Source organism: Vulpes vulpes, chromosome 2 (assembly GCF_048418805.1).
Source record: "Vulpes vulpes isolate BD-2025 chromosome 2, VulVul3, whole genome shotgun sequence".
Taxonomy (NCBI): Eukaryota; Metazoa; Chordata; class Mammalia; order Carnivora; family Canidae; genus Vulpes; species Vulpes vulpes.
Window position 1 is genome coordinate 147121640 of NC_132781.1, and position 15411 is coordinate 147137050.

The 15411-nt window shown below is 35.2% G+C and overlaps 1 protein-coding gene across 8 annotated transcripts in view; it reads right to left on the reverse strand.

Annotated features, from left to right (window-relative positions):
• Window positions 1-15411, reverse strand: part of PHKB (phosphorylase kinase regulatory subunit beta) — a 212831-nt gene that overhangs the window by 189334 nt on the left and 8086 nt on the right. For 2 of the 8 annotated variants that reach the window (XM_072750293.1, XM_072750294.1), the window contains one exon: window positions 10643-10732. The exons of the other annotated variants lie outside the window; for them this stretch is intronic. The gene's annotated coding sequence lies outside the window, so the exon portion shown is untranslated. The remainder of the gene's footprint in view (window positions 1-10642; window positions 10733-15411) is intronic. 8 annotated transcript variants of the gene reach the window in all.

Below are 15411 nucleotides of genomic sequence, written 5' to 3' on the forward strand. Positions count from 1 at the left end.
TCTTAAAAATTTCATTTCTAATTATGAAAATAACACATGTTCACAGCAATACAGAACCTGCTTCCAAGCAACATTTTTTTTTTAATTCTGTGGTTCTTTGCTTTTTTTTTTTTTTAAGATTTTATTTATTTATTCATGAGACACAGAGAGAGAGAGAGAGAGAGAGAGAGGCAGACACACAGGCAGAGGGAAGAGCAGGCTCCACGCAGGAAGCCCGACGTGGGATTCGATTCTGGTCCCCCAGGATCATCCCCTGGACTGAAGCGGCGCTAAACTGCTGAGCCACTGGAGCTGCCCCCAAGTAACATACATACATTTATTTATTTATTTATTTATTTATTTATTTATTTATTTTTAGTTTTTTTTTTTTAAGAGATCTTATTTATTTATTCATGATAGACAGAGAGAGAGAGAGAGAGAGAGAGAGAGAGGCAGAGACACAGGCAGAGGGAGAAGCAGGCTCCATATCGGGAGCCCGACGTGGAACTCGATCCCGGAACTCCAGGCGCTAACCGCTGAGCCACCCAGGGATCCCCCCGAAGTAATATTTAATGAGAAATACTGCTTTAACGTTTTTCCACCAAAGCACTAAGCTATTTTCCAAGCAATTCTAGTGTTGATCACTGCACTCTGTCCATGTTAGCCATGGAAATGATCTGTTGCAGACATTATACTTAACACACCTGTCCTTTACCTAGATTTCATTTCCCTTTACTTCTATTAGTTCAAGACATCTGCTGTACATAAGAATAAAAAGCACTCTCTTCTATAAGTTATATACATAACAACGGATAGGTTTGATTTGAAGAAATCTACCAAGAAAGGAGATCTTTCTCTAGTGTATTATTAGAAATAATTTTATATCATTTTTTATTCTGAAAAATTTTGTACTTATTCTCAATAGCAATGTTTAGGAAGCCAATTTCTTCTCATTTCATTTAAAAGAGTGTCATTTAAAAAAAAATAAAGGGGTATCATTTTATTGTCCTTCATTTTCATATTCCTGAAATTTAGATGCCACTGTTCAAATTTTTTTTTGGTATCTTGGGTAAAGATATTATGATAGACAAGGCCTATTAAACAGCACTGACTTTCTCTATGTGTGAAAAAATAGACATGCTACTGATGACTGATATTTTGAAAACAATATAGATAAAAAAATCTATATGATTTCTTACATTTTCCCTTCTGAGAAAGCAAAATTCAGTACAGAGATTGCTCAAGTTTTTTAGGCATTGGGACAAAGTCAGTTAGAGCCAGACAGGACTGGCTCTGGAGATGCTGTCCACAAGTGAAGAGAACAATCAAGAGTGCCCAACTCATGAAGATACTACACTCTAAGATTCTATTTTGCTTCACTTACTAGATTTCTTTTTTGAATTTGAACTTTGAATCTTTTTGGATTTGACCGTAAGGAAAATCTATTTAGTATGAAAATGTATTATTCAAAAACAGCTAGAAAATCAAGTCATCAAATTCTATTTACCAAGCATAAAAGCGAAATGATTAGACAACATAGAGCACTGACAAGTTTATTCTGTACTCAAACTGAACTAATTCTTTCCAGTATGATTCATTCAAGTTTAAGTCCCCAGCTCCAAGGCTTTATCAGGGGCTACTGATACAAAATACAACCAATTCAGTCTGACCTAAAACGATTCATAACCCAGAAAAGAGATGGGTATGTAATTATGGCAATTCAGGGACATAAGAGCTAAAAGAAGCATGCATAAAGTGCCAAAGTACAAGCTGCACAATTCAGTGAAAACTGAGATGCAGAAAAGAGTGTAATCAGAAAATATGTAAAGATAATAATCACTGGAACCAAATAAAAGATTATAGGAGTATATCAAGTTTATAGAGAAAGACTGCTGAAAACAGGAAGAACCTCACTATAAAGGTGCAGAAGCAAGAAAGTGTCCCATATGGGAGTTGCAGATTAACAGCACTACAAAAGAGTCTGCAAGATGGAGAGGAGAGTGGAAAGGTATCTAGAAATCTAACAGTGGAGAATACTAAACAATAGGTTCTAGGTTTGCATTTTATCTTTTGGATAATGGAGAGCTGCTGCGGGGGCGGGGGGCGGTTAAGCAAGAGCATTATATAATCAAACCTTTAAAAATATAACTCTTTTGGCACTGTGAAGGACTGCATAAGTGGTGAGTCCTTGGAACAGGTCTATTGGTTAAAAGTCCATTTTAACCAATGTTTTGGTTAAAATACTCATTCTAGAGCCTTTAATTAAGATAGTGACAGCAAGAAGGCAGAGGGGAGGAAAAATTCAAGAAATATTTAACACATAAAATAAAAAGACTATGGAAAAGCTTAAATTTGATACAGGTGTTAGGTAAAGTATCAATACTGTATAGTTTAATACACAGTAGAAGGAGTCCAGTGATAATTCCTAATCCCTAAATGGTTTTTATTCCTTCAAATTATGGTAATTAACTTTACATTCTGCTAGGATTTTTTAATCCTTGTAGTTATTGTGCAAGTGATTATTATCAAAGCTACAAGCCTATTGAGAATTGGGATTACGTGGGTATAACAAATTAACTGAGCTTCATTATGTACTTCCATGAAAACAAGATAACACAACCAAACACAAGGATCTCTGAACTGACAAAAACAATGACAGAAACTGGTAGATTCCACATTGCAAGGGGGAAGGGGGTGGGGTGGGGTGAGGACTAAAAGATGGCAGCACAGAAGGATCCTGAACTCACTTCCAATCATGGACATACCAAATCTATAACTGCATACGGAATAATTTCCCCCAAAACTAGCTGAGAAGCCCCTAAAAAAAAAAAAAAAAAAAAAAAAAAGAATAAAAGGTCCACATCAAGGTAGATGGAAAGGGCAGAGACATGGTCTCACCAAAAACCTCACCCACAGTGCAGTGACCCCAAATCAGAAGGGATCTCAAACATACAAAGCTTCTCCTGAGTAGTGAAGCATTTGTGTCTCACATCAGGACCTCAACCCTGAGGACCTGCATCAGAGACATAAGTTCTCCAAATTGCTTTGAAAACCAAACCAAAAGAGTTTATGTCCAAGAGACTCAAAGGGCTGCAGGGAAATGAGATTCCAGTCAGAAGGAGTCCCTCAGACTCAATCACCCTATGACTCAGAACAAAATCAAGTTTGAAAAATGCCTACACTATGTGTGGAGATTTGCTAATCTTAGTATGTGATGAAGGAGTGGGGCCCGTTGAGACTCTCGGGATAGAGACAATGGTGGGAAGCTCTCTCAACACTCCCACTTTACGTTGCTAGTGCCAGTTCTACCAAGTCCCATTCTTAAGCTCTCCCTCTATCTCCTTAGAGCTGGAGGACCTGCACAGTAACAGCACTCTCCCAGTGTTCCAATCACCTTGGGCAGCATGCCCCTCCCCCTGAAGTCTACACCTCCCTTTCTAAAGTGAGTAGGTGTGCCCTGACCATGTATTCTCACACTGCCTTGCTAAAGCTGGCAAGTATGTGCTGGCCCTACATCTCTTGTTCCCTTGCTACAATTCACAGGAGCCACCCTAGCCCTGCACTTTTGTGCTGTCTCACTACAGTTGGAAGTTGCATCACAGCCCTGGAAGATTCTGCTACCTTGCCAAAGGCAGCAAACACACACAGTCCACATAGGGGATGCCCCTAGATCACTTGGCTCTGGAGGCCAAGGAGACTTGCATTTCTGGGCCTCATGGGACCAAAACGATTGGAAACATAATTCTTATCAGCCTATCACCCAAAGGGCACTGCACAGACAGCTGACTGAAACACATCCCAGGTGTTTCTGTGAAAAGGGCCTATTTACTGGTCTTGGAGCTTAAGCCTGAGGGAAAAGTGTCAGGTTTCCCACACTTATAGAGACTATGGAAGTGATCCCAGGAGGCACAGACTGGGGAAAACTATTTTTGCTTACTCCCTTAGCTTCACTACAGCTTACTGACACCTACCAGAAAGGAGCTCAGACATTTGTCTGGGGCCCCAATTTTTGCAAGTGTTGCCCAGAGACACCTCCAGATGTCCAGGACAGGAAGCTACCAAGGTTTATAACTGCATTCCCACAAGACTATATATATTTGAATGCTTTAAAGGTTGCTGCCTGAAGGTCTGGCACCCATTCAGCCTAAACCTAGGTGCTGACTGAGATCCCTCCCTTTGGAATACTGACAGGTCTTGACAGTCCTCAACAACTGGGACCAGTTGTTAAATAAATCAAACTGATTTATTTAGAGAATTATTTATTTATTTATTATAAAGAATAAATCAAACTGCTTAGACGATCACAAAGGATTGAGTGACAACTAAGAGCTGGGGAAAGGTTGAACCATAAGGTTCCTCTCCTACATGAGGCAACTAGGCCAAGACTGGGAGAGGTAGCTACTTATCTAATACATAGAAACAAACAGAATCAATAAAATGAGAGAATAAAAGAGTATGTTCCAAACAAAACAAAATGAAACCTTGGAAAAAAACCTTAATGAAGCAAAGATAGGTAATTAATCTAACAAAGAGTGCATAGTAATTATCATAAAGCTGAACTCGAGGCAAGAATGCACATATATAGAGAGAACTTAAACAGACAGGGAATATTAAAAGTACCAAATAAGAAGAAAGAAAAAGAGAGATAAAGAGAGGGGCCGGGGGAGGGGAGGTGGAGGAGAGAAAAAAAAATACCCAACAAAAGTCACAAAGCCAAAAAATATAATAAATGAATTAAAAAACACACTAGAGGGATTCAAATCAGACTAGATAAACTAGAAGAAAGGATCAGTGAGATAAAAGACAGGCACTGGAATTAACCCCCCCCCCAAAAAAAAAAAACAGAAAAAGAATTATTTTAAAAAGTACAGACAGCTTAAGGGACCTATGGGACAACATCAAATGTAATAATATTATTATAGAAGTGCCAGAAAGAGAAGCAGGAAAAGGACTAAAAACTTAAAGAAATAACGGCAAAAAAACTTACCTAACCTAGAGAAATAAACAGACATCACGCTCCAGGAAGCCTAGAGAGCTGCAATTAAGATGAACCCAAAGAGACCACACCAAAACACATTATAATTAAAATGTCAAAAATTAAAGATAGAGAATCTTAAATGAACCTGGCTGAATCAGTCAATAAAGCACACTAACTTTTGATCTTAGGGTTGAGTCCCACAGTGGGTGTAGAGATTACTTAAAAATAAAATCTTTGAGGCACCTAGGTGGCTTAGTCAGTTAAGAATCTGCCTTCAGGGATCCCTGGGTGGCGCAGCGGTTTAGCGCCTGCCTTTGGCCCAGGGCATGATCCGGGAGACCGGGGATCGAATCCCACATCAGGCTCCCGGTGCATGGAGCCTGCTTCTCCCTCTGCCTATGTCTCTCTCTCTCTCTCTCTCTCTCTCTCTGTGACTATCATAAATAAATAAAAAAAAATTTTAAAAAAATAATTATTATAAAAAAAAAAAAAAAAAGAATCTGCCTTCAGTTCAGGTAATGATATCAGAGTCCCAGAATCAAGCCCCATATCAGGTTCCCTGCTCAGTGGGGTGGACTCTGCTTCTCCTGCTGCCCCTCACCCCACTTGTGTTTTCTCTTTCTTGCTCTCTCTCAAATAAATAAAATCTTTAAAGAAAAAAAGAATTTTAGATAAAATCTTTAAGCAAACTATAGGGACTTCTGACATACAATGCAACACCCAGAAGACTGTCAACAGAAATGCTGTAGGCCAGAAAGGGGTGGCTGGAAGGAAGAAATTTGCAATGAAAATTACTCTACCTGGCAAGCTTAACATTCAGAATTCAAAGAGAAATAAAAAAAGTATTCTAGACAAGCAAAAGCTAAAGGAGTTCATCACTACTAAACTGACCTGACAAGCAATGTTAAAGAGACTACCTTAAACTTAAAAGAAAGGGCACTAATTAGGAACAAGAAAAATGAAAGTAAAAAAACTTATTGGTAAATATTTAAAAATGGTAAAAAATAATGGGTTAATCATTTATAAAGCTAGTATGAATGTTAAAAGTCAAAAGTAGTAAAAATGACAATAACTACAATAATTAGGAAGTATACAAAACAAAAAGATGTAAAATGTGACATCAAAATTATTAAAAAGTATGAGGGGAGTACATACGTAGTTTTAGAATGCATTTAAATGTAACTTGCTATTACTCCAAAATATTGTTATATATACAGGATATTGTATGTAAGCCTAATAGTCAACACAAAATGTAAAAACTATGGTAAATATATAAAACAATGAGAAGGGAATATAAACATAACACTAAAGAAAAATATCATACCACAAATGAAGAAAGCAAGAGAAGAAGGAAACTACAAAAGAAGAAGAAAGGAACTACAAAACACCCAGAAAACAATTAACACAATGGCATTTAGTACACATCTATCAATAATTGCTTTAAATATTAATGGCCGGGATCCCTGGGTGGCTCAGCAGTTGAGCGTCTGCCTCAGCCCAGGGCCTGATCCTGGAGACCCAGGATCGAGTCCCACATCGGACTCCCTGCATGGAGCCTGCTTCTTCCTCTGCCTGTGTCTCTCTCTCTCTCTCTCTCTGTCTCTCATGACTAAATAAATAAAATCTTAAACAAACAAACAAATAAATAAATATCAATGGCCTAAATATGCCAATCAAAAGACACAGATGTGACTGAATGGGTAAAAAAACAAGACTCATCTTTATGCTGTGTACAACAGACTAACCTCAGATGTAAGGATACACAGACCAGAAGTGAAGGAATGGAAAAAGATATTTCATGAAAATGAAAACAAAAGATGAGGTAGTTATACTTATATCTGAAAAAAATACAGTAAGAATGTAATAATAGACAAAGATGCACATTATATAATAAAAAGGGTCAATGTAACAAAAGGAAAAAACTTTTGTAAATATTTATGCAACCAACACAGGAATACCTAAAAATATAAAACAGATATTATCACACCCAAGTGAAAAAAATTGATAGCAATACAATATCAAAGAATATTAATACCCCCTTACATCAATGAATAGATCCTCCAGATAAAAAAACAAGAAACACTGGCTTTAAATGACACATTAGACCAGATGGACTTAATGGCTATATACAGAACATTCCATTCAAAAGCAGCAGAATAAACATTCTTCTCAAGGGCACATGTGTCCCATGGAACATTCTCCAGGCTAGATTATATGTTAGGCCGCAATACGAGTCTCAATAAATTTAAGAAGACTGAAATAATATCAAGCATCTCTTATAAACATAATGACATCAAACTACAATAACATAACAAGAAGAAAACTGGAAAAATCACAAATACGTGAATAATAAACAACATGCTATTCAACAACAAAGGAGTCAACACAGAAAGAACGAATCAAAAATTACCTTGAAACAAATGAAAATGGGAATACAACATACCAAAGTCAATAGAGGTAGCAAAAGTAGTTTTAAATAAAAAGTACATAATGTAGGGCAGCCCAGGTGGCTCAGCGGTTTAGCACCACCTTCAGCTCAGGGCCTGATCCTGGAGACCCGGGATCGAGTCCAATGTAAGGCTCCCTGCATGGAGCCTGCTTCTCCCTCTGCCTGTGTCTCTGCCTCTCTCTCTCTCTCTCTCTCTGTGTGTGTGTGTGTGTGTGTGTGTGTCTCCCATGAATAAAAAAATAAAATAAAATCTTTAAAAAGAAAAAAGTTCATAATGATTAAGGCTTGCCTCAAAAAAAAAAAAAAAAGAAAAATCTCAAATAAACACTCTAACTTTAAACCTAAAGGAATTAGAAAAAGAAGAATAAACAAAACCAAAAGTTAGTAGAAGGAAGCCCATAATAAAGATAAGACTTTAAATAAATAAAATAAAGGTTTTAAAAGAAAATAGAAAACATGAATGAAACTAAGTGGTCTCTTTCAAAAAAATAAAATTAACAAACCTTTAGCTAGACCCACTAAGGAAAAACAGGGGGCTCAAATAAATCAGAAAATTACAAAAGAATCCTAAGAGCCTACTATGACCAATTTCATGCCAACAAATTAGACAACCTAGAAGAAACAGATAAATTCCTAGAAACACAATCTTCAAGATGGAATCATTGAAGAAACAGAAAATTTGAATACAATGAATACTGGTATGAAGATTGAATCGCTAATCAAAATCCTCCCAAAGAAAAATGTCCAGGACCAGATGGCTTCATAGGTAAATCCTATCAAACATTTAAAAAGAGTTAATATCTCTTCTTCCTAAACCATTCCAAAAAATTGAAGATAAAGGAAAGCATCAAAATTCATTCTAAGAAGTAAGTATTACCCTAATATCAAAACCAAAGACACAACAAAAACAAAAGAAAACTATAGGCCAATATTTCCAAAGAACAAAGATACAAAATCCTCAACAAAATATTAACAAAGCACCTCAACAACAAAGTCATTCACCACAATCAAATGAATGCCAGAACAGTTCGATATTCACAAATCAATCAGCGCGATACATCACATTAATAAGAGGAAGGATAAACATCAGATGATCATATCAACAGATGCAGAAAAAGCATTTTATAAATTCAATACCCATTTATGATAAAAACTTAACAAAATGGATATAGAGGAAATGTACTTCAAAATAATAAAGGTCCATTTGACAAGCCCACAGCCAACATCATATTCAATTGTGAAAAGCTAAAACCTCCTCCTGTAAGACCAGAATAAAACAAGGATACCCAGTCTTGGCACTTTTTTTTTTTTTTAATTTATGATAGTCACACAGAGAGAGAGAGGCAGAGACACAGGCAGAGGGAGAAGCAGGCTCCGTGCACCGGGAGCCCGACGTGGGATTCAATCCCGGGTCTCCAGGATCGCGCCCTGGGCCAAAGGCAGGTGCTAAACCGCTGCGCCACCCAGGGATCCCCAGTCTTGGTACTTTAATTCAACATAGTATTAGAAGTCTTAACCAGAGCAATTAAGCAATTAAAAGAAATAAGAGGAAACTAAACTGGAAAAGAAGTAAAACTGTCATTATCTGTGGATGACATGATTTTATACACAGAAAACCCTGAAGACATCACCAAAAATTATCATAAGATCCATATCCTAAAATCAGTTGTGTTTTCGTACCTAATAATGAGTTAGAAAAAGAAATTAAGAAAACAATGCCATTTACAGTTGCATCAAAAAGGAGAAAATGCCTACAAATAATTTAACTGAGGAGGTGAAAGATGTGAACACTATAAAAACTACAAGACATTAAATGAAAGAAATCAAAGAAGACACAAATAAGTGGAAAGATATTCTGCGCTCATGAGAAGAATATTTTAAAATATCCATATTACCTAAAGTAATCTACAGATTCAATACAATCCCTATAAAAATTCCAATGACATTTTTCACAAAAAAGAAAAAAACAATCCTATAATTTGTATAGTAACACAAAAAAACATAAATAGAAAATACAATCTTCAGAAAGAACAATGAAACTAGATGTATCATGATTTCTGATTGCAAACTATATTACAAAGTTATGGTAATCAAAACAGTATTGTATTTTCATAAGAAAAGAAACACAGATCAATGGAACAGAATAGAGAGCCCAGAAATAATATCATACATATATGGTCAATTAATTTATGACAAGAAAGCCAAGACTATACAATGGGAAAAGGGCAGTCTCTTCAATAAATGGTGTTGGGACACCTGGACAGCCACATGTTTAAAAAAAACAGAAAGAAAGGAAGAAACAAATAAACAAACTAAACTATCTTATACTATATACAAAAATTAGCTCAAAAGGGATTAAAGACTTGAATTTAAGGCCTGAAAACATGAAATTCCTAGAAGAAAACACAGGCAATAAGCCTGACATCAGTCACAATGACAATATTTTGAATCGGACTCCTAAAGCAAAAGCAACAAAGAAGAAACAAATAAGTGGAACTACAACAGACTAAAAAGCTTCTGTACAGCAAAGGAGATCAAATGAAAAGGAAACCTGCTCAGTGAAAGAAAATATTTGCAAATAATATCCAATAAAGGGCTAGTACCTAGAATGCATAAAGAACTCCTACAATTCACACCAAAAAAACCAATCCAATTTAAAAAATGGGCAGAGGATCTGTATACACATTTTTCCAAAGAAGACATCCACATGGCTAACAGACACATGAAAAGATGCTCAATATCACTAATTATCAGGGAAATGCAAATCAAAACTATAATGAGATATCATCTCACATATATTAAAATAACTATTATTGAAAAGGCAAGACAAAACAAGTGTTAGCGAGGATGCTGAGAAGAGGAAACACTTGTGCACTGCTGATGGGAATTAAATTGGTTCTGCATACTGTTTTCTACAATAGAAAACAGTATGCAGATTCCTCGAAAATAAAAAAAAAGAACTACCATATGATCCAGCAATTCCACTTCTGGATATTAATACAAAGAAAACAAAAACACTAATTCAACAAGATAAATGTATTACCATGTGCACTGCAGAATTATTTATAAAAACCAAGATCTAGAAACAACCTAAGAGTTCATCACAGATGAATGCATAAATTGTGGTACACACACACACACACACACACATACACACACAATGGAGATGTATTATTCAAAGGAGTTGTACTTGTATGGAGTTTTTAATTCAGTCATAAAAAAGAATGAAATCTTGCCTTTTGCAACAACACGGTTGGACCTTGAGGGTATTATGCTTAGTGAAATGTCAAAGTCAAATACTGTATGATTTCACTTGTATGTGGAATCTAAAAAACAAACGAAAAAACAAAAAGTCATAGATACAGAGAACAGGTCAGTGGCTGCCAAAGGGGAGAAGGAGTATGGGGGCAAGCAAAATGGGTGAAGATAAAAACATCCTACAACAAAAGAGTCATGGTGGTGTATTACACAGCATGGTGACTACGGTCAATACTGTATTTGTATTTGAGAGTTGCTAAGAGAATAAATCTAGAAATCCCAGTAACAACAACAAAAAAAAAATTGTTATTTTCTATGGTAATGAATAATAATTTATTGTGGTGATAAATTGGCAGTGTATACAAATACTTAATCATTATGTTATACACCTGAAACTAAGATGTTATATATCAATTATACCACAATAAAATAAATACTAATAAAAGAGTCCATCAAGCAAAGATAATCACTCAGAAATATGTAAATTAAGAAAATAAGCTCTTGATATAAGAATTATATAAATATATTAAATATTACAAATATTTAACATGAAAACTTCATTGTCATCAGTAGACCATTTAAAAGAAATACAATTGAACAGGAAAACTCTCATCCAAGCAGAAATGTATCAACTGAAATGCTAATACACTCTACCAAAGAACAGCATAATATCAAATAAAATTATGTTTAGAGAACATTTTTAAATAATTATTCTTAAAAAAAATTATTCTTAAATAAGTTATGTTTTAAAATGTACTTAGAAGTATGAAAGTTTGAAGTCTAAAAGGTCACCTAGTAGAGCATGGCTTTATTTCCTATACCACATCATGAGCAAAGCCTCATTGATGTTTACTACATTTTCTCTAGAGCTCCAGATTTCTTAGTATGAATTTCCAGATGAAGTTACCTAACCAAATCTATAATACCAATCTAGTCAAAAACTATTGAGTGCTGGGGCACCTGGGTGGCTCAGCTAGTTAGGCCTCTGACTCGTTTTCTCAGTGCAGACACACACACACACACACACACACACACACACAACAAGCCTATTTACATCATCACTCTGAACTATTTTTGTCCTTCCTCTCTCCTCCTCCTTCTTCTGTGTCAAGTCCATAAAAAAAAGATATAATTAAAAAAAAAAAAAAAAGAACATTTAAGTATGTGATTCTTTGGAATTGGATTGTGTGGTCAATGGAAACCAATGTTTTAAATTCCCTGGAAACATGGGTCATGGATACTATATTTAAATAAATTTTGGAGTCATCAGGTGGCTGGATTCTTCCACCAATATTTTCACCCCTACCTGCTCTCTAAAATAAACAAACAAAAAATAATAAAATAATAAAATAATAAAATTAAATAAAATTAAATAAATAAATAAAATTTTGGGGAAAAAATGAAAAACAAAACAGAACAACAAAAAACAAAAGCCCAACAGTGCTGCCGACCTTGAAATCTCTTGGCCATAGGATGTTCTGTTGTTCAAAAAAACAAAACAAAACAAAAAAAACTTACTAGATAAAAAGTTTTTACTAGAGGAGAGAGGACATAGTAATACAACCTACATTAAGATAGCAAGGTCTATGGTCAAATTATACCCACACATACTCTCTCATTCACACATAAGAGTTACTTGAGACATGCCAAAATTTCCATTATCATATGATCAGTAAATGCTTATATCAAAATATTTAAAACAAAAGATCACAGTAAGTTTAGAGGTTTATTCCCTAATCATTAATTTCTGAAGAATTAAATCTGTACAACTGCCATTTGGTTACAGATGCAAATTCATGAAAGAATATATTTAGAAGAAAGAAAAAAAAAAGATGAGACTGAAATCACTATAAATTAGAAACTGTTAAAAGTTCAGATGTAAATTTCAAAAACTAACAAACATCTGTCCATAAAGCTGAAAACTTCACAGAAAAAAACAGTACACTGATTAAAGCCACAGCAAGCCAAGGTCATGTTTATGACAAACTGATTTTCTACAACTAGAAGAAATTATCAGATATTTATGACCAAGTTTAAAATTAATTGAACCACATAAAGAAAAAGAATTCAAATACACAAAAAATTCTTCACTGGTTCACCTGCAAAGCGAAGATAGAAATGTAACAGAAAATAACAAGTTAAGCACATGATACGAGTATGTTCAAAATATACCAGAAACGTATGTGATAAAATACTGTCCAAAGCTCAACTGTCCAATCCCAAACCCTGGGCTTGTACTTGTCAGAATACCTGCACAGCTTTAGCAATAAGACTCAGTCTGTTACCAAATAACAACATCATGGCTGTTCATCTCCATGAGCAGGATCTATATATTTGCAAAAATTCAGTCCTGAGCTATAAGACTTGAATCTTAAATGCCAAAAAGGCAGGCCATGGATATGGTGTGAGGTTACGGATTTATTATTGCTTTATTAGCAAATACAACAATAAGCTTTAAAATTTTTATGTAACAAGTTAAAAACTAATGCTGTATATTTGAAAGACAACCAAGAACACGAGACATATATCAGAACCTATAAAAATGGCCTATTTCAATTATACACATAAGAAGATTCACACTGGTTTCTGGAAATCACCATTCATCTATAAAAAGCAACTTCCTCAAGAAATTCGTGAAATATGAACTGCAAGAGAAGAAAGCTATGAAATCAAAAAATTAAAAATGAATAATTGGCTTTAAAGGATGAAGGTATAGTCATATCATTGTTGGTAAAAAGTAACTAATAAAATCTGTAAGAAAAAAAGGAACAAAATAGAAAACAGGAACAAGTTTTTTCATCTTTTAAAAACTACCTCTAACCAATGCAGCCAAACCCTAATGTGACAAAAATGAGAACAAGTATGAATTTATTAAAAACACATCACAGAAAACTATAATGAACGATCAAAAAGCATTTACTAATTTTTCAAAACCAGGTTTATATCAACAGTTACAATTTCTGTTTTCTACCTAGAGATTTAAAAATAAACCTCCCTCAAAATCTTAAAAGACATATTCTATTATGTGTTTACTAGTAAAAATAAAATATTTATATCTGTCACAAACCCAGTATCTATTAACAGGTAAATCAAATGCTATATGCATCTTTCAGTCTGAACCAAGAAAAGATACAGCAGAACCTAGCAAAATTTTGCAGATTATTTTTCGGGAATAGAATGGCCAATCTGTCATTTTAAAATATGGACAAAAATTATAATGACATAAGAATAAGATTTATAAGAATTTACTATATATATGTATATGTGTATATATATATACACACACACACACACACACAGGAAATCTGTTGAATTCTAAAAGTCTGTTGAGTCAAAAATTATGTGATAAATGCTAAATGGATTCTAATGCATAATCAAGGTGATCACATTTTTTTTTTTAAGATTTTATTTATTTTTCATGAGATACACAGAGAGAGAGGCAGAGACACAGGCAGAGGAAGAAGCAGGTTCCATGCAGGGAGCCTGATGTGGGACTTGAACCCGGGTCTCCAAGATCATGCCCTGGGCTGAAGGCGGCGCTAAACCACTGAGCCACCAGAGCTGCCCTAGGTGATCACATTTTCTGAATCTGGACTGATGACAGAGCCAATATCTGCCCTTTCATAGACATTCATCACCCAACATGGACTGAGTGACCTACATGTCTGACATTGTACCCTGTGTTCCTGTGTTAAGTGTCAGAAACAGACATATTACACATGGTGTCTGCCATCAGCTACTCCCTATCTTCTCCCACTCTCCAAACTATTTTTCACTTAGTAGCCAGAGGATCTTCATAAAATGTTACTTGGTCTTATCACTGTATTACCTCAAATTTTCAATGGCTTTCCCTCTCATTTACAATAAAACCGAAGTATCTTCAAGGCTTCCAATGGCCAGCCCATCTCAGTCATCTTCTCTCTCCTATTCCTGTCATTCACAATGCTTTGTTCTTTGGCCTTTTCAATGCTCCTCAAATGTCCAGCTCTATCTATCCATGATCATAGCCTAGAACCCTCTTCACCCTAAATTTTCATTTGACTTCTATTTCCTCCTTTGGTTCAAATGTTACTTCCAGAGAAGATTTTACTAAAGTCCCACACTAATGCTGCAAGAGACGGGGAGCTGATGAGTGGTATTAAGTAAGAAAGTAACAGGTCAGTTTTTGTTTTAGAAAAATCATCCAGATAGGAGCTTGTAGAACGTTGCTTGCTGGAGGTGGTATGAGGGTAGATGAGGGCCTAGGCAGCAAAGTTAAGTAGGAAATAGTCCAAGAGAGAGACAGAGATTCTATGTATACAAGAGCACTAAAGTCACCTTTAGCTCTACATAAAATTCCATTAGGCTATGAGCTCTCTAAAACCAGTATTATATATTACAAACTTCCTATGACATTAGAGAACCCCATAAACATTAGTTAATCTGAAATGAGTGAGAGAAGAGCCGTGAACATAACCAAGATATAAACAATAATCACTGCCATTCATCTGTGGAACACTTAGGCATTATACATAATGAAGAAGAGGAAGGCAGCAGTGGTTAGCAGTGGTTCTGCCAGAGTCTGTATCACAGCTTCATGACTTTATGTGAATTTACTTCTTTTTTTTTTTTTTCAAGAGAGAAGTAATAGTACCTACGGCAAAGAATTGCTGTGAGATTTAAATGAAACGCACTGAAAACAACACTGCTTTTCACATATTAAATACTTAATAAAAATTAACTACTACATTAGTCACTGCTGTCATCA